This window comes from Danio rerio, chromosome 7 (assembly GCF_049306965.1).
Source record: "Danio rerio strain Tuebingen ecotype United States chromosome 7, GRCz12tu, whole genome shotgun sequence".
Classification (NCBI taxonomy): Eukaryota; Metazoa; Chordata; class Actinopteri; order Cypriniformes; family Danionidae; genus Danio; species Danio rerio.
This window is the reverse complement of record NC_133182.1, coordinates 55,648,698-55,672,484: the sequence shown is the minus strand read 5'-3', so window position 1 is coordinate 55,672,484 and position 23,787 is coordinate 55,648,698.

The window sequence follows — 23,787 nt, the reverse complement described above, 5'->3', positions numbered from 1 at the left end:
GGGCCTCTACTGCAAGTCCAAGGAGAGAGGTGGACCCCTGAGTAGCTTGCTGGGGTTAGAGGCCCCTGGGTGGAGGGCCAGGGGGCACCCTGGGGCCTAACCTGCAGGTCCAAGGAGAGAGGTGGACCCCTGGGTAGCTTGCTGGGGTACGAGGCCCCTAGTTGGAGGGCCAGGCGGCACCCTGTGGCCTCTACTGCAAGCCCAGGGAGAGAGGTGGACCCCTGGTTAGCTTGCTGGGGTCGGAAGCCCCTTGGTGGAAGGCCAGGGGGCACCCTGGGGCCTATACTGCAAGTCCAGGGAGAGAGGTGGACCCATGGGTAGCTTATTGGGGTCAGAGGCCCCCAGGTGGAGGGCAAGGGGCACCCTGGGGCCTCTACTTCAAGTCAAGGGAGAGAGGTGGACCCCTGGGTAGCATGCAGGGGTCAGAGGCAACTAGTTGGAGGGGCCAGGGGACACCCTGGGGCCTATACTGCAAGTCCAGGGAGAAAGGTGGACCCCTGGGTAGCTTGCTTGGGTCAGAGGCCCCTAGGTGGAGGTCAAGGCGGCACCCTGGGGCCTCTACTGCAATCCCAGGGAGAGTTGTGGACCCTTGTGTAGCTTGCTGGGGTCAAAGGCCCCTGGGTGGAGGGCCAAGGGGCACCCTGGGGCCTATACTGCAAGTCCAGAGAGAGAGAGGTGGACCCCTGGGTAGCTTCCTGGGGTCAGAGGCCCCCAGGTGGAGGGCAAGGGGACACCCTGGGGCCTATACTGCAAGTCCAGGGAGAGAGGTGGACACCTGGGTAGTTTGTTGGGGTCAGAAGCCCCTAGGTTTAGTGCCAGGGGGCTTCCTGGGGCCTCAACTGCAAGTCCAAGGAGAAAGGTGGACCCCTGGGTAGCTTCCTGGGGTCAGAGACCCCTAGGTGGAGGGTCAGGAGGTACCCTAGGGCCTCTACTGCAAGTCCAGGGAGAGAGGTGGACCCCTGGGTAGCTTGCTGGGGTCAGAGGCAACTAGGTGGAGGGCCAGGGGCACCCTGGGGCCTCTACTGCAAGGCCAGGGAGAGAGGTGGACCCCTTGGTAGCTTGCTGGGGTTAGAGACCCCTAGCTGGAGGGTCAGGGGGCAACCTGGGGCCTCTACTGCAAGTCTAGGGAGAGAGGTGGACCCATGGGTATCTAGCTGGGGTACGAGGCCCCTAAGTGGAGGGCCAGGGGGCAGCCTGGGGCCTCTACTGCAAGTCCAGGGAGAGAGGTGGACCCCTGGGTAGTTTGCTGGGGTCAGAGGCCCCTAGGCGGAGGGACAGGAGGCTTCCTGGGGCCTCTACTGCAAGTCCAGGGAGAAAGGTGGACCCCTGGGTAGCTTGCTGGGGTCAGAGGCCCCTGGGTGGAGGGCCAAGGGGCACCCTGGGGCCTAAAATGTAAGTCCAGAGAGAGAGGTGGACCCCTGGGTAGCTTCCTGGGGTCAGAGGCCCCTAGGTGGAGGTCAAGGGGGCACCCTGGGGGCTCTACTGCAAGTCCAGGGAGAGAGGTAGACCCCTGGGTAGCATGCTGGGGTCAGAGGCCCCTAGGTGGAGGTCAAGGGGGCACCCTGTGGGCTCTACTGCAAGTCCAGGGAGAGAGGTGGACCCCTGGGTAGCTTGTTGGGGTCAGAAGCCCCTAGGTTTAGTGCCAGGGGGCTTCCTGGGGCGTCAACTGCAAGTCCAAGGAGAAAGGTGGACACCTGTGTAACTTGCTGGGGTCAGAGGCCTCTAGGTGGAGGGTCAGGGGGCACCCTGGGGCCTATCCTGCAAGTCCAGGGAGAGAGGTGGACCTCTGGGTAGCTTCTGGGGTATGAGGCCCCTCGGTGGAGGGCGAGGGGGCACCCTGGGGCCTCTACTGCAAGTCCAGGGAGAGAGTTGGACCCCTGGGTAGCTTGCTGTTGTCGTAGGCCCCCAGGTGGAGGGCCAGGGGGCTTCCTGGGGCTTCTACTGCAAGTCTAGGGAGAGAGGTGGACCCCTGGGTAGCTTGCTGGGGTCAGAGGCCCCTAGGTGGACGGCCAGGGGGCTTCGTGGGGCCTCTACTGCAAATCCAGGGAGAGATGTGGACCCCTGGGTAGCTTGCTGGGGTCGGAAGCCCCTTGGTGGAAGGCCAGGGGGCACCCTAGGGCCTATACTGCAAGTCCAGGGAGAGAGGTGGACCCATGGGTAGCTTACTGGGGTCAGAGGCCCCTAGGTTGAGGGCCAGGGGCACCCTGGGGCCTCTACTGCAAGTCCAGGGAGAGAGGTGGACCCCTGGGTAGCTTGCTGGTGTCTGAGGCAACTAGGTGGAGGGACAGGGGGTACCCTGGGGCCTATACTGCAAGTCCAGGGAGAGAGGTGGACCCCTGGGTAGCTTCCTGAGATCAGAGGCCACTAGGTGGAGGGTCAGGGGGCACCCTGGGGCCTATCCCGCAAGTCCAGGGAGAGAGGTGGACCTCTGGTTAGCTTGCTGGGGTACGAGGCCCCTAGGTGGATGGCGAGGGGGCACCCTGGGGCCTCTACTGCAAGTCCAGGGAGAGATGTGGACCCCTGGGTAGCTTGCTGGGGTCAGAGGCCTCTAGGTGGAGGGCCAAGGGGCACCCTGGGGCCTATACTGCAAGTCCAGGAAGAGAGGTGGACCCCTGGGTAGCTTGCTGGGGTCTGTAGCCCATAGGTGGAGGGCCAGGGGGTACCCTGGGGCCTATACTGCAAGTCCAGGGAGAGAGGTGGACCCCTGGGTAGCTTCCTAAGGTCAGAGGCCCCTAGGTGGAAGGCCAGGGGACACCCTGGGGCCTATCCTGCAAGTCCAGGGAGAGAGGTGGACCCCTGGGTAGCTTGCTGGGGTACGAGGCCCATAGGTGGAGGGCCAGGGGGCACCCTGGGGCCTCTACTGCAAGTCCAGGGAGAGAGGTGGACCCCTGGGTAGCATCCTGGGGTCAGAGTCCCCTAGGTGGAGGGTCAGGAGGTACCCTAGGGCATCTAATGCGAGTCCAGGGAGAGAGGTGGACCCCTGGGTAGCTTGCTGGGGTCAGAGGCAACTAGGTGGAGGGCCAGGGGGCACCCTAGGGTCTACACTGCAAGTCCAGGGAGAGAGGTGGACCCCTGGGAAGCTTCCTAAGGTCAGAGGCCCCTAGGTGGAGGGCCAGGGGGCACCCTGGGGCCTCTACTGCAAGTCCAGGGAGAGAGGAGGACCCCTGGGTAGCTTGCTGGGGTCAGAGGCAACTAGGTGGAGGGACAGGGGGTACCCTGGGGCCTATACTGCAAGTTCAAGGAGAGAGGTGGATCCCTGAGTAGCTTCCTGAGGTCAAAGGCCCCTAGGTGGAGGGCCAGGGGGCACCCTGGGGCCTATCCTGCAAGTCCAAGGAGAGAGGTGGACCCCTGGGTAGCTTGCTGGGGTACGAGGCCCCTAGTTGGAGGGCCAGGCGGCACCCTGTGGCCTCTACTGCAAGCCCAGGGAGAGAGGTGGACCCCTGGTTAGCTTGCTGGGGTCGGAAGCCCCTTGGTGGAAGGCCAGGGGGCACCCTGGGGCCTATACTGCAAGTCCAGGGAGAGAGGTGGACCCATGGGTAGCTTGTTGGGGTCAGAGGCCCCCAGGTGGAGGGCAAGGGGCACCCTGGGGCCTCTACTTTAAGTCCAGGGAGAGAGGTGGACCCCTGGGTAGCATGCAGGGGTCAGAGGCAACTAGGTGGAGGGCCAGGGGACACCCTGGGGCCTATACTGCAAGTCCAGGGAGAAAGGTGGACCCCTGGGTAGCTTGCTTGGGTCAGAGGCCCCTAGGTGGAGGTCAAGGGGGCACCCTGGGGCCTCTACTGCAATCCCAGGGAGAGTTGTGGACCCTTGTGTAGCTTGCTGGGGTCAACGGCCCCTGGGTGGAGGGCCAAGGGGCACCCTGGGGCCTATACTGCAAGTCCAGAGAGAGAGGTGGACCCCTGGGTAGCTTCCTGGGGTCAGAGGCCCCCAGGTGGAGGGCAAGGGGCACCCTGGGGCCTCTACTTCAAGTCCAGGGAGAGAGGTGGACCCCTGGGTAGCATGCAGGGGTCAGAGTCAACTAGGTGGAGGGCCAGGGGACACCCTGGGGCCTATACTGCAAGTCCAGGGAGAGAGGTGGACACCTGGGTAGCTTGTTGGGGTCAGAAGCCCCTAGGTTTAGTGCCAGGGGGCTTCCTGGGGCCTCAACTACAAGTCCAAGGAGAAAGGTGGACCCCTGGGTAGCTTCCTGGGGTCAGAGACCCCTAGGTGGAGGGTCAGGAGGTACCCTAGGGCCTCTACTGCAAGTCCAGGGAGAGAGGTGGACCCCTGGATAGCTTGCTGGGGTCAGAGGCAACTAGGTGGAGGGCCAGGGGGCACCCTGGGGCCTCTACTGCAAGGCCAGGGAGAGAGGTGGACCCCTTGGTAGCTTGCTGGGGTTAGAGACCCCTAGCTGGAGGGTCAGGGGGCAACCTAGGGCCTCTACTGCAAGTCTAGGGAGAGAGGTGGACCCATGGGTATCTAGCTGGGGTACGAGGCCCCCAAGTGGAGGGCCAGGGGGCACCCTGGGGCCTCTACTGCAAGTCCAGGGAGAGAGTTGGACCCCTGGGTAGTTTGCTGGGGTCAGAGGCAACTAGGTGGAGGGACAGGGGGTACCCTGGGGCCTCTACTGCAAGTCCAAGGAGAGAGGTGGACCCCTGAGTAGCTTGCTGGGGTCAGAGGCCCCTGGGTGGAGGGCCAGGGGGCACCCTGGGGCCTATCCTGCAAGTCCAAGGAGAGAGGTGGACCCCTGGGTAGCTTGCTGGGGTACGAGGCCCCTAGTTGGAGGGCCAGGCGGCACCCTGTGGCCTCTACTGCAAGCCCAGGGAGAGAGGTGGACCCCTGGTTAGCTTGCTGGGGTCGGAAGCCCCTTGGTGGAAGGCCAGGGGGCACCCTGGGGCCTATACTGCAAGTCCAGGGAGAGAGGTGGACCCATGGGTAGCTTATTGGGGTCAGAGGCCCCCAGGTGGAGGGCAAGGGGCACCCTGGGGCCTCTACTTCAAGTCCAGGGAGAGAGGTGGACCCCTGGGTAGCATGCAGGGGTCAGAGGCAACTAGGTGGAGGGCCAGGGGACACCCTGGGGCCTATACTGCAAGTCCAGGGAGAAAGGTGGACCCCTGGGTAGCTTGCTTGGGTCAGAGGCCCCTAGGTGGAGGTCAAGGGGGCACCCTGGGGCCTCTACTGCAATCCCAGGGAGAGTTGTGGACCCCTGGGTAGCTTGCTGGGGTCAGAGGCAACTAGGTGGAGGGCCAGGGGGCACCCTGGGGCCTCTACTGCAAGGCCAGGGAGAGAGGTGGACCCCTTGGTAGCTTGCTGGGGTTAGAGACCCCTAGCTGGAGGGTCAGGGGGCAACCTGGGGCCTCTACTGCAAGTCTAGGGAGAGAGGTGGACCCATAGGTATCTAGCTGGGGTACGAGGCCCCTAGGTGGAGGTCAAGGGGGCACCCTGGAGCCTCTACTGCAAGTCCAGGGAGAGAGGAAGACCCCTGGGTAGCATGCTGGGGTCGGAGGCAACTAGGTGGAGGGCTAGGGGACACCCTGGGGCCTATACTGCAAGTCCAGGGAGAGAGGTGGACACCTGGGTAGATTGTTGGGGTCAGAAGCCCCTAGGTTTAGTGCCAGGGGGCTTCCTGGGGCGTCAACTGCAAGTCCAAGGAGAAAGGTGGACACCTGTGTAACTTGCTGGGGTCAGAGGCCTCTAGGTGGAGGGTCAGGGGGCACCCTGGGGCCTATCCTGCAAGTCCAGGGAGAGAGGTGGACCTCTGGGTAGCTTCTGGGGTATGATGCCCCTCGGTGGAGGGCGAGGGGGCACCCTGGGGCCTCTACTGCAAGTCCAGGGAGAGAGGTGGACCCCTGGGTAGCTTGCTGTTGTCGTAGGCCCCCAGGTGGAGGGCCAGGGGGCTTCCTGGGGCTTCTACTGCAAGTCTAGGGAGAGAGGTGGACCCCTGGGTAGCTTGCTGGGGTCAGAGGCCCCTAGGTGGACGGCCAGGGGGCTTCGTGGGGCCTCTACTGCAAATCCAGGGAGAGATGTGGACCCCTGGGTAGCTTGCTGGGGTCGGAAGCCCCTTGGTGGAAGGCCAGGGGGCACCCTAGGGCCTATACTGCAAGTCCAGGGAGAGAGGTGGACCCATGGGTAGCTTACTGGGGTCAGAGGCCCCTGGGTGGAGGGCCAGGGGGCACCCTGGGGCCTATCCTGCAAGTCCAAGGAGAGAGGTGGACCCCTGGGTAGCTTCCTGGGGTCAGAGGCCCCCTGGTGGAGGGCAAGGGGCACCCTGGGGCCTCTACTTCAAGTCCAGGGAGAGAGGTGGACCCCTGGGTAGCATGCAGGGGTCAGAGGCAACTAGGTGGAGGGCCAGGGGACACCCTGGGGCCTATACTGCAAGTCCAGGGAGAGAGGTGGACACCTGGGTAGCTTGTTGGGGTCAGAAGCCCCTAGGTTTAGTGCCAGGGGGCTTCCTGGGGCCTCAACTGCAAGTCCAAGGAGAAAGGTGGACCCCTGGGTAGCTTCCTGGGGTCAGAGACCCCTAGGTGGAGGGTCAGGAGGTACCCTAGGGCCTCTACTGCAAGTCCAGGGAGAGAGGTGGACCCCTGGGTAGCTTGCTGGGGTCAGAGGCAACTAGGTGGAGGGCCAGGGGGCACCCTGGGGCCTCTACTGCAAGGCCAGGGAGAGAGGTGGACCCCTTGGTAGCTTGCTGGGGTTAGAGACCCCTAGCTGGAGGGTCAGGGGGCAACCTGGGGCCTCTACTGCAAGTCTAGGGAGAGAGGTGGACCCATGGGTATCTAGCTGGGGTACGAGGCCCCTAAGTGGAGGGCCAGGGGGCACCCTGGGGCCTCTACTGCAAGTCCAGGGAGAGAGGTGGACCCCTGGGTAGTTTGCTGGGGTCAGAGGCCCCTAGGCGGAGGGACAGGAGGCTTCCTGGGGCCTCTACTGCAAGTCCAGGGAGAAAGGTGGACCCCTGGGTAGCTTGCTGGGGTCAGAGGCCCCTGGGTGGAGGGCCAAGGGGCACCCTGGGGCCTATACTGTAAGTCCAGAGAGAGAGGTGGACCCCTGGGTAGCTTCCTGGGGTCAGAGGCCCCTAGGTGGAGGTCAAGGGGGCACCCTGGGGGCTCTACTGCAAGTCCAGGGAGAGAGGTAGACCCCTGGGTAGCATGCTGGGGTCGGAGGCAACTAGGTGGAGGAATAGGGGACACCCTGGGGCCTATACTGCAAGTCCAGGGAGAGAGGTGGACACCTGGGTAGCTTGTTGGGGTCAGAAGCCCCTAGGTTTAGTGCCAGGGGGCTTCCTGGGGCGTCATCTGCAAGTCCAAGGAGAAAGGTGGACACCTGTGTAACTTGCTGGGGTCAGAGGCCCCTAGGTGGAGGGTCAGGGGGCACCCTGGGGCCTATCCTGCAAGTCCAGGGAGAGAGGTGGACCTCTGGGTAGCTTCTGGGGTACGAGGCCCCTAGGTGGAGGGCGAGGGGGCACCCTGGGGCCTCTACTGCAAGTCCAGGGAGAGAGGTGGACCCCTGGGTAGCTTGCTGTTGTCATAGGCCCCCAGGTGGAGGGCCAAGGGGCTTCCTTGGGCTTCTACTGCAAGTCTAGGGAGAGAGGTGGACCCCTGGGTAGCTTGCTGGGGTCAGAGGCCCCTAGGTGGACGGCCTGGGGGCTTCGTGGGGCCTCTACTGCAAGTCCAGGGAGAGAGGTGGACCCCTGGGTAGCTTGCTGGGGTCGGAAGCCCGTTGGTGGAAGGCCAGGGGGCACCCTAGGGCCTATACTGCAAGTCCAGGAAGAGAGGTGGACCCATGGGTAGCTTACTGGTGTCAGAGGCCCCTAGGTGGAGGGCCAGGGGCACCCTGGGGCCTCTACTGCAAGTCCAGGGAGAGAGGTGGACCCCTGGGTAGCTTGCTGGTGTCAGCGGCAACTAGGTGGAGGGACAGGGGGTACCCTGGGGCCTATACTGCAAGTCCAGGGAGAGAGGTGGACGCCTGGGTAGCTTCCTGAGATCAGAGGCCACTAGGTGGAAGGCCAGGGGGCACCCTGGCGCCTATCCTGCAAGTCCAGGGAGAGAGGTGGACCCCTGGGTAGCTTGCTGTGGTACAAAGCCCCTAGGTGGAGGGCCAGGGGGCACCCTGGGGCCTCTACTGCAAGTCCAGGGAGAGAGGTGGACCCCTGGGTAGCTTGCTGGGGTCAGAGGCCTCTAGGTGGAGGGCCAGGGGGCACCCTGGGGCCTCTACTGCAAGTAAAGGGAGAGAGGTGGATCCCTGGGTAGCTTGCTGGGGTCTGAAGCCCATAGGTGGAGGGCCATGGGGTACCCTGGGGCCTATACTGCAAGTCCAGGGAGAAAGGTGGACCCTTGGGTAGCTTCCTAAGGTTAGAGGCCCCTAGGTGGAGGGCCAGGGGGCACCCTGGGGCCTATCCTGCAAGTCTAGGGAGAGAGGTGGACCCCTGGGTAGCTTGCTGGGGTACAAGGCCCCTAGGTGGAGAGCCAGGGGGCACCCTGGGGCCTCTACTGCAAGGCCAGGGAGAGAGGTGGACCCCTTGGTAGCTTGCTGGGGTTAGGGACCCCTAGGTGGAGGGCCAGGGGGCACCCTGGGGCCTCTACTGCAAGTCTAGGGAGAGAGGTGGACCCATGGGTAGCTAGCTGGTGTAAGAGGCCCCTAAGTGGAGGGCCAGGGGGCACCCTGGGGCCTCTACTGCAAGTCCAGGGAGAAAGGTGGACCCCTGGGTAGTTTGCTGGGGTCAGAGGCCCCTAGGTGAAGGGACAGGAGGCTTCCTGGGGCCTCTACTGCAAGTCCAGGGAGAAAGGTGAACCCCTCGGTAGCTTGCTTGGGTCAGAGGCCTCCAGGTGGAGGTCAAGGGGGCACCCTGGGGCCTCTACTGCAATCCCAGGGAGAGTTGTGGACCCTTGTGTAGCTTGCTGGGGTAAGAGGCCCCTGGGTGGAGGGCCAAGGGGCACCTGGGGCCTATACTGCAAGTCCAGAGAGAGAGGTGGACCCCTGGGTAGCTTCCTGGGGTCAGAGGCCCCTAGGTGGAGGGCAAGGGGGCACCCTGGGGCCTCTACTGCAAGTCCAGGGAGAGAGGTGGACCCCTGGGTAGCATGCTGGGGTCGGAGGCAACTAGGTGGAGGGCCAGGGGACACCCTGGGGCCTAAACTGCAAGTCCAGGGAGAGAGGTGGACACCTGGGTAGCTTGTTGGGGTCAGAAGCCCCTAGGTTTAGTGCCAAGGGGCTTCCTGGGGCCTCAACTGCAAGTCCCAGGAGAAAGGTGGACCCCTGTGTAGCTTGCTGGGGTCAGAGGCCCCTAGGTGGAGTGTCAGGGGGCACCCTGGGGCCTATCCCGCAAATCCAGGGAGAGAGGTGGACCTCTGGGTAGCTTGCTGGGGTACGAGGCCCCTAGGTGGAGGGCGAGGGGGCACCCTGGGGCCTCTACTGCAAGTCCAGGGAGAGATTTGGACCCCTGGGTAGCTTGCTGGGGTCAGAGGCCTCTAGGTGGAAGGCCAAGGGGCACCCTGGGGCCTATACTGCAAGTCCAGGAAGAGAGGTGGACCCCTGGGTAGCTTGCTGGGGTCTGTAGCCCATAGGTGGAGGGCCAGGGGGTACCCTGGGGCCTATACTGCAAGTCCAGGGAGAGAGGTGGACCCATGGGTAGCTTCTTAAGGTCAGAGGCCCCTAGGTGGAGGGCCAGGGGGCACCCTGGGGCCTATCCTGCAAGTCCAGGGAGAGAGGTGCACCCCTGGGTAGCTTGCTGGGGTACGAGGCCCCTAGGTGGAGGGCCAGGGGGCACCCTGGGGCCTCTACTGCAAGTCCAGGGAGAGAGGTGGACCCCTGGGTAGCTTGCTGGGGTACGAGGCCCATAGGTGGAGGGCCAGGGGGCACCCTGGGGCCTCTACTGCACGTCCAGGGAGAGAGGTGGACCCCTGGGTAGCATCCTGGGGTCAGAGTCCCCTAGGTGGAGGGTCAGGAGGTACCCTAGGGCCTCTAATGCGAGTCCAGGGAGAGAGGTGGACCCCTGGGTAGCTTGCTGGGGTCAGAGGCAACTAGGTGGAGGGCCAGGGGGCACCCTACGGTCTACACTGCAAGTCCAGGGAGAGAGGTGGACCCCTGGGAAGCTTCCTAAGGTCAGAGGCCCCTAGGTGGAGGGCCAGGGGGCACCCTGGGGCCTATCCTGCAAGTCCAGGGAGATATGTGGACCCCTGGGTAGCTTGCTAGGGTACGAGGCCCCTAGGTGGAGGGCCAGGGGGCACCCTGGGGCCTCTACTGCAAGTCCAGGGAGAGAGGAGGACCCCTGGGTAGCTTGCTGGGGTCAGAGGCAACTAGGTGGAGGGACAGGGGGTACCCTGGGGCCTATACTGCAAGTCCAAGGAGAGAGGTGGACCCCTGAGTAGCTTCCTGAGGTCAAAGGCCCCTAGTTGGAGGGCCAGGGGGCACCCTGGGGCCTATCCTGCAAGTCCAAGGAGAGAGGTGGACCCCTGGGTAGCTTGCTGGGGTACGAGGCCCCTAGTTGGAGGGCCAGGCGGCACCCTGTGGCCTCTACTGCAAGCCCAGGGAGAGAGGTGGACCCCTGGTTAGCTTGCTGGGGTCGGAAGCCCCTTGGTGAAAGGCCAGGGGGCACCCTGGGGCCTATACTGCAAGTCCAGGGAGACAGGTGGACTCAGGGGTAGCTTATTGGGGTCAGAGGCCCCCAGGTGGAGGGCAAGGGGCACCCTGGGGCCTCTACTTCAAGTCCAGGGAGAGAGGTGGACCCCTGGGTAGCATGCAGGGGTCAGAGGCAACTAGGTGGAGGGCCAGGGGACACCCTGGGGCCTATACTGCAAGTCCAGGGAGAAAGGTGGACCCCTGGGTAGCTTGCTTGGGTCAGAGGCCCCTAGGTGGAGGTCAAGGGGGCACCCTGGGGCCTCTACTGCAATCCCAGGGAGAGTTGTGGACCCTTTTGTAGCTTGCTGGGGTCAAAGGCCCCTGGGTGGAGGGCCAAGGGGCACCCTGGGGCCTATACTGCAAGTCCAGAGAGAGAGGTGGACCCCTGGGTAGCTTCCTGGGGTCAGAGGCCCCCAGGTGGAGGGCAAGGGGCACCCTGGGGCCTCTACTTCAAGTCCAGGGAGAGAGGTGGACCCCTGGGTAGCATGCAGGGGTCAGAGGCAACTAGGTGGAGGGCCAGGGGACACCCTGGGGCCTATACTGCAAGTCCAGGGAGAGAGGTGGACACCTGGGTAGCTTGTTGGGGTCAGAAGCCCCTAGGTTTAGTGCCAGGGGGCTTCCTGGGGCCTCAACTGCAAGTCCAAGGAGAAAGGTGGACCCCTGGGTAGCTTCCTGGGGTCAGAGACCCCTAGGTGGAGGGTCAGGAGGTACCCTAGGGCCTCTACTGCAAGTCCAGGGAGAGAGGTGGACCCCTGGGTAGCTTGCTGGGGTCAGAGGCAACTATGTGGAGGGCCAGGGGGCACCCTGGGGCCTCTACTGCAAGGCCAGGGAGAGAGGTGGACCCCTTGGTAGCTTGCTGGGGTTAGAGACCCCTAGCTGGAGGGTCAGGGGGCAACCTGGGGCCTCTACTGCAAGTCTAGGGAGAGAGGTGGACCCATGGGTATCTAGCTGGGGTACGAGGCCCCTAAGTGGAGGGCCAGGGGGCACCCTGGGGCCTCTACTGCAAGTCCAGGGAGAGAGGTGGACCCCTGGGTAGTTTGCTGGGGTCAGAGGCCCCTAGGCGGAGGGACAGGAGGCTTCCTGGGGCCTCTACTGCAAGTCCAGGGAGAAAGGTGGACCCCTGGGTAGCTTGCTGGGGTCAGAGGCCCCTGGGTGGAGGGCCAAGGGGCACCCTGGGGCCTATACTGTAAGTCCAGAGAGAGAGGTGGACCCCTGGGTAGCTTCCTGGGGTCAAAGGCCCCTAGGTGGAGGTCAAGGGGGCACCCTGGGGGCTCTACTGCAAGTCCAGGGAGAGAGGTAGACCCCTGGGTAGCATGCTGGGGTCGGAGGCAACTAGGTGGAGGGCCAGGGGACACCCTGGGGCCTATACTGCAAGTCCAGGGAGAGAGGTGGACACCTGGGTAGCTTGTTGGGGTCAGAAGCCCCTAGGTTTAGTGCCAGGGGGCTTCCTGGGGCGTCAACTGCAAGTCCAAGGAGAAAGGTGGACACCTGTGTAACTTGCTGGGGTCAGAGGCCCCTCGGTGGAGGGTCAGGGGGCACCCTGGGGCCTATCCTGCAAGTCCAGGGAGAGAGGTGGACCTCTGGATAGCTTCTTGGGTATGAGGCCCCTAGGTGGAGGGCGAGGGGGCACCCTGGGGCCTCTACTGCAAGTCCAGGGAGAGAGGTGGACCCCTGGGTAGCTTGCTGTTGTCATAGGCCCCCAGGTGGAGGGCCAAGGGGCTTCCTGGGGCTTCTACTGCAAGTCTAGGGAGAGAGGTGGACCCCTGGGTAGCTTGCTGGGGTCAGAGGCCCCTAGGTGGACGGCCTGGGGGCTTCGTGGGGCCTCAACTGCAAGTCCAGGGAGAGAGGTAGACCCCTGGGTAGCTTGCTGGGGTCGGAAGCCCCTTGGTGGAAGGCCAGGGGGCACCCTAGGGCCTATACTGCAAGTCCATGGAGAGAGGTGGACCCATGGGTAGCTTACTGGGGTCAGAGGCCCCTAGGTGGAGGGCCAGGGGCACCCTGGGGCCTCTACTGCAAGTCCAGGGAGAGAGGTGGACCCCTGGGTAGCTTGCTGGTGTCAGCGGCAACTAGGTGGAGGGACAGGGGGTACCCTGGGGCCTATACTGCAAGTCCAGGGAAAGAGGTGGACCCCTGGGTAGCTTCCTGAGATCAGAGGCCACTAGGTGGAAGGCCAGGGGGCACCCTGGGGCCTATCCTGCAAGTCCAGGGAGAGAGGTGGACCCCTGGGTAGCTTGCTGTGGTACAAAGCCCCTAGGTGGAGGGCCAGGGGGCACCCTGGGGCCTCTACTGCAAGTCCAGGGAGAGAGGTGGACCCCTGGGTAGCTTGCTGGGGTTAGAGGCCTCTAGGTGGAGGGCCAGGGGGCACCCTGGGGCCTCTACTGCAAGTCCAGGGAGAGAGGTGGATCCCTGGGTAGCTTGCTGGGGTCTGAAGCCCATAGGTGGAGGGCCAAGGGGTACCCTGGGGCCTATACTGCAAGTCCAGGGAGAGAGGTGGACACCTGGGTAGCTTGTTGGGGTCAGAAGCCCCTAGGTTTAGTGCCAAGGGGCTTCCTGGGGCCTCAACTGCAAGTCCCAGGAGAAAGGTGGACCCCTGTGTAGCTTGCTGGGGTCAGAGGCCCCTAGGTGGAGTGTCAGGGGGCACCCTGGGGCCTATCCCGCAAGTCCAGGGAGAGAGGTGGACCTCTGGGTAGCTTGCTGGGGTACGAGGCCCCTAGGTAGAGGGCGAGGGGGCACCCTGGGGCCTCTACTGCAAGTCCAGGGAGAGATTTGGACCCCTGGGTAGCTTGCTGGGGTCAGAGGCCTCTAGGTGGAGGGCCAAGGGGCACCCTGGGGCCTATACTGCAAGTCCAGGAAGAGAGGTGGACCCCTGGGTAGCTTGCTGGGGTCTGTAGCCCATAGGTGGAGGGCCAGGGGGTACCCTGGGGCCTATACTGCAAGTCCAGGGAGAGAGGTGGACCCATGGGTAGCTTCCTAAGGTCAGAGGACCCTAGGTGGAGTGCCAGGGGGCACCCTGGGGCCTATCCTGCAAGTCCAGGGAGAGAGGTGCACCCCTGGGTAGCTTGCTGGGGTATGAGGCCCCTAGGTGGAGGGCCAGGGGGCACCCTGGGGCCTCTACTGCAAGTCCAGGGAGAGAGGTGGACCCCTGGGTAGCTTCCTGGGGTCAGAGTCCCCTAGGTGGAGGGTCAGGAGGTACCCTAGGGCCTCTACTGCGAGTCCAGGAAGAGAAGTGGACCCCTGGGTAGCTTGCTGGGGTCAGAGGCAACTATGTGGAGGGCCAGGGGGCAACCTAGGGTCTACACTGCAAGTCCAGGGAGAGAGGTGGACCCCTGGGAAGCTTCCTAAGGTCAGAGGCCTCTAGGTGGAGGGCCAGGGGGCACCCTGGGGCCTATCCTGCAAGTCCAGGGAGAGATGTGGACCCCTGGGTAGCTTGCTAGGGTACGAGGCCCCTAGGTGGACGGCCAGGGGGCACCCTGGGGCCTCTACTGCAAGTCCAGGGAGAGAGGAGGACCCCTGGGTAGCTTGCTGGGGTCAGAGGCAACTAGGTGGAGGGACAGGGGGTACCCTGGGGCCTATACTGCAAGTCCAAGGAGAGAGGTGGACCCCTGAGTAGCTTCCTGAGGTCAAAGGCCCCTAGGTGGAGGGCAAGGGGGCACCCTGGGGCCTATCCTGCGAGTCCAAGGAGAGAGGTGGACCCCTGGGTAGCTTGCTGGGGTAAGAGGCCCCTAGTTGGAGGGCCAGGGGGCACCCTGGGGCCTCTACTGCAAGCCCAGGGAGAGAGGTGGACCCCTGGTAAACTTGCTGGGGTCGGAAGCCCCTTGGTGGAAGGCCAGGGGGCACCCTGGGGCCTCTACTGCAAGTCCAGGGAGAGAGGTGGACCCATGGGTAGCTTATTGGAGTCAGATGCCCCTAGGTGGAGGGCCAGGGGCACCCTGGGGCCTATACTGCAAGTCCAGGGAGAGAGGTGGACCTCATGGTAGCTTCCTGAGGTCAGAGGCCCCTAGGTGGAGGGCCAGGGGGCACCCTGGGGCCTATCCTGCAAGTCCAGGGAGAGAGGTGGACCCCTGGGTAGCTTGCTGGGGTACGAGGCCCCTAGGTGGAGGGCCAGGGGGCACCCTGGGGCCTCTACTGCAAGTCCAGGAAGAGAGGTGGACCCCTGGGTAGCTTCCTGGGGTCAGAGTCCCCTAGATGGAGGGCCAGGAGGTACGCTAGGGCCTCTACTGCAAGTCCAGGGAGAGAGGTGGACCACTGGGTAGCTTACTGGGGTAAGAGGCCCCTAAGTGGAGGGCCAGGGGGCACCCTGGGGCCTCTACTGCAAGTCCATGGAGGGAGGTGGACCCCTGGGTAGTTTGCTGGGGGTCAGAGGCCCCTAGGCGGAGGGACAAGGGGCTTCCTGGGGCCTCTACTGCAAGTCCAGGGAGAAAGGTGGACCCCTTGGTAGCTTGCTTGGGTCAGAGGCCCCTAGGTGGAGGTCAAGGGGGCATCCTCGGGCCTCTACCGCAATCCCAGGGAGAGTTGTGGACCCTTGTGAGCTTGCTGGGGTCAGAGGCCCCTGGGTGGAGGGCCAAGGGGCACCCTGGGGCCTATACTGCAAGTCCAGAGAGAGAGGTGGACCCCTGGGTAGCTTCCTGGGGTCAGAGGCCCCTAGGTGGAGGGCAAGGGGGCACCCTGGGGCCTCTACTGCAAGTCCAGGGAGAGAGGTGGACCCCTGGGTAGCATGCTAGGGTCGGAGGCAACTAGGTGGAGGGCCAGGGGACACCCTGGGGCCTATAGTGCATGTCCAGGGAGAGAAGTATACACCTGGGTAGCTTGTTGGGGTCAGAAGCCCCTAGGTTTAGTGCCAGGGGGCTTCCTGGGGCCTCAACTGCAAGTCCAAGGAGAAAGGTGAACCCCTGTGTAGCTTGCTGGGGTCAGAGGCCCCTAGGTGGAGGGTCAGGGGGCAACATGGAGCCTATCCTGCAAGTCCAGGGAGAGAGGTGGACCTCTGCGTAGCTTGCTGGGGTACGAGGCCCCTGGGTGGAGAGCGAGGGGGCACCCTGGGGCCTCTACTGCAAGTCCAGGGAGAGAGGTGGACCCCTGGGTAGCTTGCTGGGGTCAGAGGCCTCTAGGTGGAGGGCCAAGGGGCACCCTGGGGCCTATACTGCAAGTCCAGAGAGAGAGGTGGACCCCTGGGTAGCTTCCTGGGGTCAGAGGCCCCTAGGTGGAGGGCAAGGGGGCACCCTGGGGCCTCTACTGCAATCCCAGGGAGAGTTGTGGACCCTTGTGTAGCTTGCTGGGGTAGGAGGCCCCTAGGTGGAGGGCCAGGGGGCACCCTGGGTTCTCTACTGCAAGTTCAGGGAGAGAGGTGGACCCCTGGGTAGCTTGCTGGGGTCAGAGTCCCCTAGGTGGAGGGCCAGGAGGTACCCTAGGTTCTCTACTGCAAGTCCAGGGAGAGTGGTGGACCCCTGGGTAGCTTGCTGGGGTCAGAGGCAACTAGGTGGAGGGCCAGGAGGTACCCTAGGGCCTCTACTGCAAGTCCAGGGAGAGAGGTGGACCCCTGGGTAGCTTGCTGGGGTCAGAGGCAACTAGGTGGAGGGCCAGGGGGCACCCTAGGGTCTACACTGCAAGTCCAGGAAGAGAGGTGGACCCCTGGGTAGCTTCCTAAGGTCAGAGGCCCCTAGGTGGAGGGCCAGGGGGCACCCTGGGGCCTATCCTGCAAATCCAGGGAGAGAGGTGGACCCCTGGGTAGCTTGCTGGGGTACGAGGCCCCTAGGTGGAGGGCCAGGGGGCACCATGGGCCTTCTACTGCAAGTCCAGGGAGAGAGGTGGACCCCTGGGTAGCTTACTGAGGTCAAAGGACCCTAGGTGGAGGGCCAGGGGGCACCCTGGGCCCTATCCTGCAAGTCCAAGGAGAGAGGTGGACCCCTGGGTAGCTTCCTAAGGTTACAGGCCCCTAGGTGGAAGGACAGGGGGCACCCTGGGGCCTATCCTTCAAGTCTAGGGAGAGAGGTGGACCCCTGGGTAGCTTGCTGGGGTTAGAGTCCCCTAGGTGGAGGGCCAGGAGGTACCCTAGGTTCTCTACTGCAAGTCCAGGGAGACAGGTGGACCCCTGGGTAGCTTGCTGGGGTCAAAGGCAACTAGGTGGAGGGCCAGCAGGTACCCTAGGGCCTCTATTGCAAGTCCAGGGAGAGAGGTGGACCCATGGGTAGCTTGCTGGGGTCAGAAGCAACTAGGTGGAGGGCCAGGGGGCACCCTAGGGTCTACACTGCAAGTCCAGGGAGAGAGGTGGACCCCTGGGTAGCTTCCTAAGGTCAGAGGCCCCTAGGTGGAGGGCCTTGGGGCACCCTGGGCCTATCCTGCAAATCCAGGGAGAGAGGTGGACCCCTGGGTAGCTTGCTGGGGTACGAGGCCCCTAGGTTGAGGGCCAGGGGGCACCCTGGGCCATCTACTGCAAGTCCAGGGAGAGAGGTGGACCCCTGGGTAGCTTACTGAGGTCAAAGGCCCCTAGGTGGAGGGCCAGGGGGTACCCTGGGGCCTATACTGCAAGTTCAAGGAGAGAGGTGGATCCCTGAGTAGCTTGTTGGGGTCAGAAGCCCCTAGGTTTAGTGCCAGGGGGCTTCCTTGGGCCTCAACTGCAAGTCCAAGGAGAAAGGTGGACACCTGTGTAACTTGCTGGGGTCAGAGGTCCCTAGGTGGAGGGTCAGGGGGCTTCGTGGGGCCTCTACTGCAAGTCCAGGGAGAGATGTGGACCCCTGGGTAGCTTGCTGGGGTCGGAAGCCCCTTGGTGGAAGGCCAGGGGGCACCCTAGGGCCTATACTGCAAGTCCAGGGAGAGAGGTGGACCCATGGGTAGCTTACTGGGGTCAGAGGCCCCTAGGTTGAGGGCCAGGGGCACCCTGGGGCCTCTACTGCAAGTCCAGGGAGAGAGGTGGACCCCTGGGTAGCTTGCTGGTGTCTGAGGCAACTAGGTGGAGGGACAGGGGGTACCCTGGGGCCTATACTGCAAGTCCAGGGAGAGAGGTGGACCCCTGGGTAGCTTCCTGAGATCAGAGGCCACTAGGTGGAGGGTCAGGGGGCACCCTGGGGCCTATCCCGCAAGTCCAGGGAGAGAGGTGGACCTCTGGTTAGCTTGCTGGGGTACGAGGCCCCTAGGTGGAGGGCGAGGGGGCACCCTGGGGCCTCTACTGCAAGTCCAGGGAGAGATGTGGACCCCTGGGTAGCTTGCTGGGGTCAGAGGCCTCTAGGTGGAGGGCCAAGGGGCACCCTGGGGCCTATACTGCAAGTCCAGGAAGAGAGGTGGACCCCTGGGTAGCTTGCTGGGGTCTGTAGCCCATAGGTGGAGGGCCAGGGGGTACCCTGGGGCCTATACTGCAAGTCCAGGGAGAGAGGTGGACCCCTGGGTAGCTTCCTAAGGTCAGAGGCCCCTAGGTGGAGGGCCAGGGGACACCATGGGGCCTATCCTGCAAGTCCAGGGAGAGAGGTGGACCCCTGGGTAGCTTGCTGGGGTACGAGGCCCATAGGTGGAGGGCCAGGGGGCACCCTGGGGCCTCTACTGCAAGTCCAGGGAGAGAGGTGGACCCCTGGGTAGCATCCTGGGGTCAGAGTCCCCTAGGTGGAGGGTCAGGAGGTACCCTAGGGCCTCTAATGCGAGTCCAGGGAGAGAGGTGGACCCCTGGGTAGCTTGCTGGGGTCAGAGGCAACTAGGTGGAGGGCCAGGGGGCACCCTAGGGTCTACACTGCAAGTCCAGGGAGAGAGGTGGACCCCTGGGAAGCTTCCTAAGGTCAGAGGCCCCTAGGTGGAGGGCCAGGGGGCACCCTGGGGCCTCTACTGCAAGTCCAGGGAGAGAGGAGGACCCCTGGGTAGCTTGCTGGGGTCAGAGGCAACTAGGTGGAGGGACAGGGGGTACCCTGGGGCCTATACTGCAAGTTCAAGGAGAGAGGTGGATCCCTGAGTAGCTTCCTGAGGTCAAAGGCCCCTAGGTGGAGGGCCAGGGGGCACCCTGGGGCCTATCCTGCAAGTCCAAGGAGAGAGGTGGACCCCTGGGTAGCTTGCTGGGGTACGAGGCCCCTAGTTGGAGGGCCAGGCGGCACCCTGTGGCCTCTACTGCAAGCCCAGGGAGAGAGGTGGACCCCTGGTTAGCTTGCTGGGGTCGGAAGCCCCTTGGTGGAAGGCCAGGGGGCACCCTGGGGCCTATACTGCAGGTCCAGGGAGAGAGGTGGACCCATGGGTAGCTTATTGGGGTCAGAGGCCCCCAGGTGGAGGGCAAGGGGCACCCTGGGGCCTCTACTTCAAGTCCAGGGAGAGAGGTGGACCCCTGGGTAGCATGCAGGGGTCAGAGGCAACTAGGTGGAGGGCCAGGGGACACCCTGGGGCCTATAATGCAAGTCCAGGGAGAAATGTGGACCCCTGGGTAGCTTGCTTGGGTCAGAGGCCCCTAGGTGGAGGTCAAGGGGGCACCCTGGGGCCTCTACTGCAATCCCAGGGAGAGTTGTGGACCCTTGTGTAGCTTGCTGGGGTCAAAGGCCCCTGGGTGGAGGGCCAAGGGGCACCCTGGGGCCTATACTGCAAGTCCAGAGAGAGAGGTGGACCCCTGGGTAGCTTCCTGGGGTCAGAGGCCCCCAGGTGGAGGGCAAGGGGCACCCTGGGGCCTCTACTTCAAGTCCAGGGAGAGAGGTGGACCCCTGGGTAGCATGCAGGGGTCAGAGGCAACTAGGTGGAGGGCCAGGGGACACCCTGGGGCCTATACTGCAAGTCCAGGGAGAGAGGTGGACCCCTGGGTAGCTTGTTGGGGTCAGAAGCCCCTAGGTTTAGTGCCAGGGGGCTTCCTGGGGCCTCAACTGCAAGTCCAAGGAGAAAGGTGGACCCCTGGGTAGCTTCCTGGGGTCAGAGACCCCTAGGTGGAGGGTCAGGAGGTACCCTAGGGCCTCTACTGCAAGTCCAGGGAGAGAGGTGGACCCCTGGATAGCTTGCTGGGGTCAGAGGCAACTAGGTGGAGGGCCAGGGGGCACCCTGGGGCCTCTACTGCAAGGCCAGGGAGAGAGGTGGACCCCTTGGTAGCTTGCTGGGGTTAGAGACCCCTAGCTGGAGGGTCAGGGGGCAACCTGGGGCCTCTACTGCAAGTCTAGGGAGAGAGGTGGACCCATGGGTATCTAGCTGGGGTACGAGGCCCCTAAGTGGAGGGCCAGGGGGCACCCTGGGGCCTCTACTGCAAGTCCAGGGAGAGAGGTGGACCCCTGGGTAGCTTGCTGTGGTACAAAGCCCCTAGGTGGAGGGCCAGGGGGCACCCTGGGGCCTCTACTGCAAGTCCAGGGAGAGAGGTGGATCCCTGGGTAGCTTGCTGGGGTCTGAAGCCCATAGGTGGAGGGTTAGGGGGCACCCTGGGGCCTATCCCGCAAGTCCAGGGAGAGAGGTGGACCTCTGGTTAGCTTGCTGGGGTACGAGGCCCCTAGGTGGATGGCGAGGGGGCACCCTGGGGCCTCTACTGCAAGTCCAGGGAGAGATGTGGACCCCTGGGTAGCTTGCTGGGGTCAGAGGCCTCTAGGTGGAGGGCCAAGGGGCACCCTGGGGCCTATACTGCAAGTCCAGGAAGAGAGGTGGACCCCTGGGTAGCTTGCTGGGGTCTGTAGCCCATAGGTGGAGGGCCAGGGGGTACCCTGGGGCCTATACTGCAAGTCCAGGGAGAGAGGTGGACCCCTGGGTAGCTTCCTAAGGTCAGAGGCCCCTAGGTGGAGGGCCAGGGGACACCCTGTGGCCTATCCTGCAAGTCCAGGGAGAGAGGTGGACCCCTGGGTAGCTTGCTGGGGAACGAGGCCCATAGGTGGAGGGCCAGGGGGCACCCTTGGGCCTCTACTGCAAGTCCAGGGAGAGAGGTGGACCCCTGGGTAGCATCCTGGGTTCAGAGTCCACTAGGTGGAGGGTCAGGAGGTACCCTAGGGCCTCTAATGCGAGTCCAGGGAGAGAGGTGGACCCCTGGGTAGCTTGCTGGGGTCAGAGGCAACTAGGTGGAGGGCCAGGGGGCACCCTAGGGTCTACACTGCAAGTCCAAGGAGAGAGGTGGACCCCTGGGAAGCTTCCTAAGGTCAGAGGCCCCTAGGTGGAGGGCCAGGGGGCACCCTGGGGCCTATCCTGCAAGTCCAGGGAGAGATGTGGACCCCTGGGTAGCTTGCTAGGGTACGAGGCCCCTAGGTGGAGGGCCAGGGGGCACCCTGGGGCCTCTACTGCAAGTCCAGGGAGAGAGGAGGACCCCTGGGTAGCTTGCTGGGGTCAGAGGCATCTAGGTGGAGGGACAGGGGGTACCCTGGGGCCTATACTGCAAGTCCAAGGAGAGAGGTGGACCCCTGAGTAGCTTCCTGAGGTCAAAGGCCCCTAGGTGGAGGGCCAGGGGGCACCCTGGGGCCTATCCTGCAAGTCCAAGGAGAGAGGTGGACCCCTGGGTAGCTTGCTGGGGTACGAGGCTCCTAGTTGGAGGGCCAGGGGGCACCCTGGGGCCTCTACTGCAAGTCCAGGGAGAGAGGTGGACCCCTGGTTAGCTTGCTGGGGTCGGAAGCCCCTTGGTGGAAGGCCAGGGGGCACCCTGGGGCCTATACTGCAAGTCCAGGGAGAGAGGTGGACCCATGGGTAGCTTATTGGGGTCAGAGGCCCCCAGATGGAGGGCAAGGGGCACCCTGGGGCCTCTACTTCAAGTCCAGGGAGAGAGGTGGACCCCTGGGTAGCATGCAGGGGTCAGAGGCAACTAGGTGGAGGGCCAGGGGACACCCTGGGGCCTATACTGCAAGTCCAGAGAGAGAGGTGGACACCTGGGTAGCTTGTTGGGGTCAGAAGCCCCTAGGTTTAGTGCCAGGGGGCTTCCTGGGGCCTCAACTGCAAGTCCAAGGAGAAAAGTGGACCCCTGGGTAGCTTCCTCGGGTCAGAGACCCCTAGGTGGAGGGTCAGGAGGTACCCTAGGGCCTCTACTGCAAGTCCAGGAAGAGAGGTGGACCCCTGGGTAGCTTGCTGGGGTCAGAGGCAACTAGGTGGAGGGCCAGGGGGCACCCTGGGGCCTCTACTGCAAGGCCAGGGAGAGAGGTGGACCCCTTGGTAGCTTGCTGGGGTTAGAGACCCCTAGGTGGAGGGTCAGGGGGCAACCTGGGGCCTCTACTGCAAGTCTAGGGAGAGAGGTGGACCCATGGGTATCTAGCTGGGGTAAGAGGCCCCTAAGTGGAGGGCCAGGGGGCACCCTGGGGCCTCTACTGCAAGTCCAGGGAGAGAGGTGGACCCCTGGGTAGTTTGCTGGGGTCAGAGGCCCCTAGGCGGAGGGACAGGAGGCTTCCTGGGGCCTCTACTGCAAGTCCAGGGAGAAAGGTGGACCCCTGGGTAGCTTGCTGGGGTCAGAGGCCCCTGGGTGGAGGGCCAAGGGGCACCCTGGGGCCTATACTGCAAGTCCAGAGAGAGAGGTGGACCCCTGGGTAGCTTCCTGGGGTCAGAGGCCCCTAGGTGGAGGTCAAGGGGGCACCCTGGGGGCTCTACTGCAAGTCCAGGGAGAGAGGTGGACCCCTGGGTAGCATGCTGGTGTCGGAGGCAACTAGGTGGAGGGCCAGGGGACACCCTGGGGCCTATACTGCAAGTCCAGGGAGAGAGGTGGATCCCTGGGTAGCTTGCTGGGGTATGAAGCCCATAGGTGGAGGGCCATGGGGTACCCTGGGGCCTATACTGCAAGTCCAGGGAGAGAGGTGGACACCTGGGTAGCTTGTTGGGGTCAGAAGCCCCTAGGTTTAGCGCCAGGGGGCTTCCTTGGGCCTCAACTGCAAGTCCAAGGAGAAAGGTGGACACCTGTGTAACTTGCTGGGGTCAGAGGTCCCTAGGTGGAGGGTCAGGGGGCACCCTGGGGCCTATCCTGCAAGTCCAGGGAGAGAGGTGGACCTCTGGGTAGCTTCTGGGGTATGAGGCCCCTCGGTGGAGGGCGAGGGGGCACCCTGGGGCCTCTACTGCAAGTCCAGGGAGAGAGGTGGACCCCTGGGTAGCTTGCTGTTGTCGTAGGCCCCCAGGTGGAGGGCCAGGGGGCTTCCTGGGGCTTCTACTGCAAGTCTAGGGAGAGAGGTGGACCCCTGGGTAGCTTGCTGGGGTCAGAGGCCCCTAGGTGGACGGCCAGGGGGCTTCGTGGGGCCTCTACTGCAAATCCAGGGAGAGATGTGGACCCCTGGGTAGCTTGCTGGGGTCGGAAGCCCCTTGGTGGAAGGCCAGGGGGCACCCTAGGGCCTATACTGCAAGTCCAGGGAGAGAGGTGGACCCATGGGTAGCTTACTGGGGTCAGAGGCCCCTAGGTTGAGGGCCAGGGGCACCCTGGGGCCTCTACTGCAAGTCCAGGGAGAGAGGTGGACCCCTGGGTAGCTTGCTGGTGTCTGAGGCAACTAGGTGGAGGGACAGGGGGTACCCTGGGGCCTATACTGCAAGTCCAGGGAGAGAGGTGGACCCCTGGGTAGCTTCCTGAGATCAGAGGCCACTAGGTGGAGGGTCAGGGGGCACCCTGGGGCCTATCCCGCAAGTCCAGGGAGAGAGGTGGACCTCTGGTTAGCTTGCTGGGGTACGAGGCCCCTAGGTGGAGGGCGAGGGGGCACCCTGGGGCCTCTACTGCAAGTCCAGGGAGAGATGTGGACCCCTGGGTAGCTTGCTGGGGTCAGAGTCCTCTAGGTGGAGGGCCAAGGGGCACCCTGGGGCCTATACTGCAAGTCCAGGAAGAGAGGTGGACCCCTGGGTAGCTTGCTGGGGTCTGTAGCCCATAGGTGGAGGGCCAGGGGGTACCCTGGGGCCTATACTGCAAGTCCAGGGAGAGAGGTGGACCCCTGGGTAGCTTCCTAAGGTCAGAGGCCCCTAGGTGGAGGGCCAGGGGACACCCTGGGGCCTATCCTGCAAGTCCAGGGAGAGAGGTGGACCCCTGGGTAGCTTGCTGGGGTACGAGGCCCATAGGTGGAGGGCCAGGGGGCACCCTGGGGCCTCTACTGCAAGTCCAGGGAGAGAGGTGGACCCCTGGGTAGCATCCTGGGGTCAGAGTCCCCTAGGTGGAGGGTCAGGGGGTACCCTAGGGCCTCTAATGCGAGTCCTGGGAGAGAGGTGGACCCCTGGGTAGCTTGCTGGGGTCAGAGGCAACTAGGTGGAGGGCCAGGGGGCACCCTAGGGTCTACACTGCAAGTCCAGGGAGAGAAGTGGACCCCTGGGAAGCTTCCAAAGGTCAGAGGCCCCTAGGTG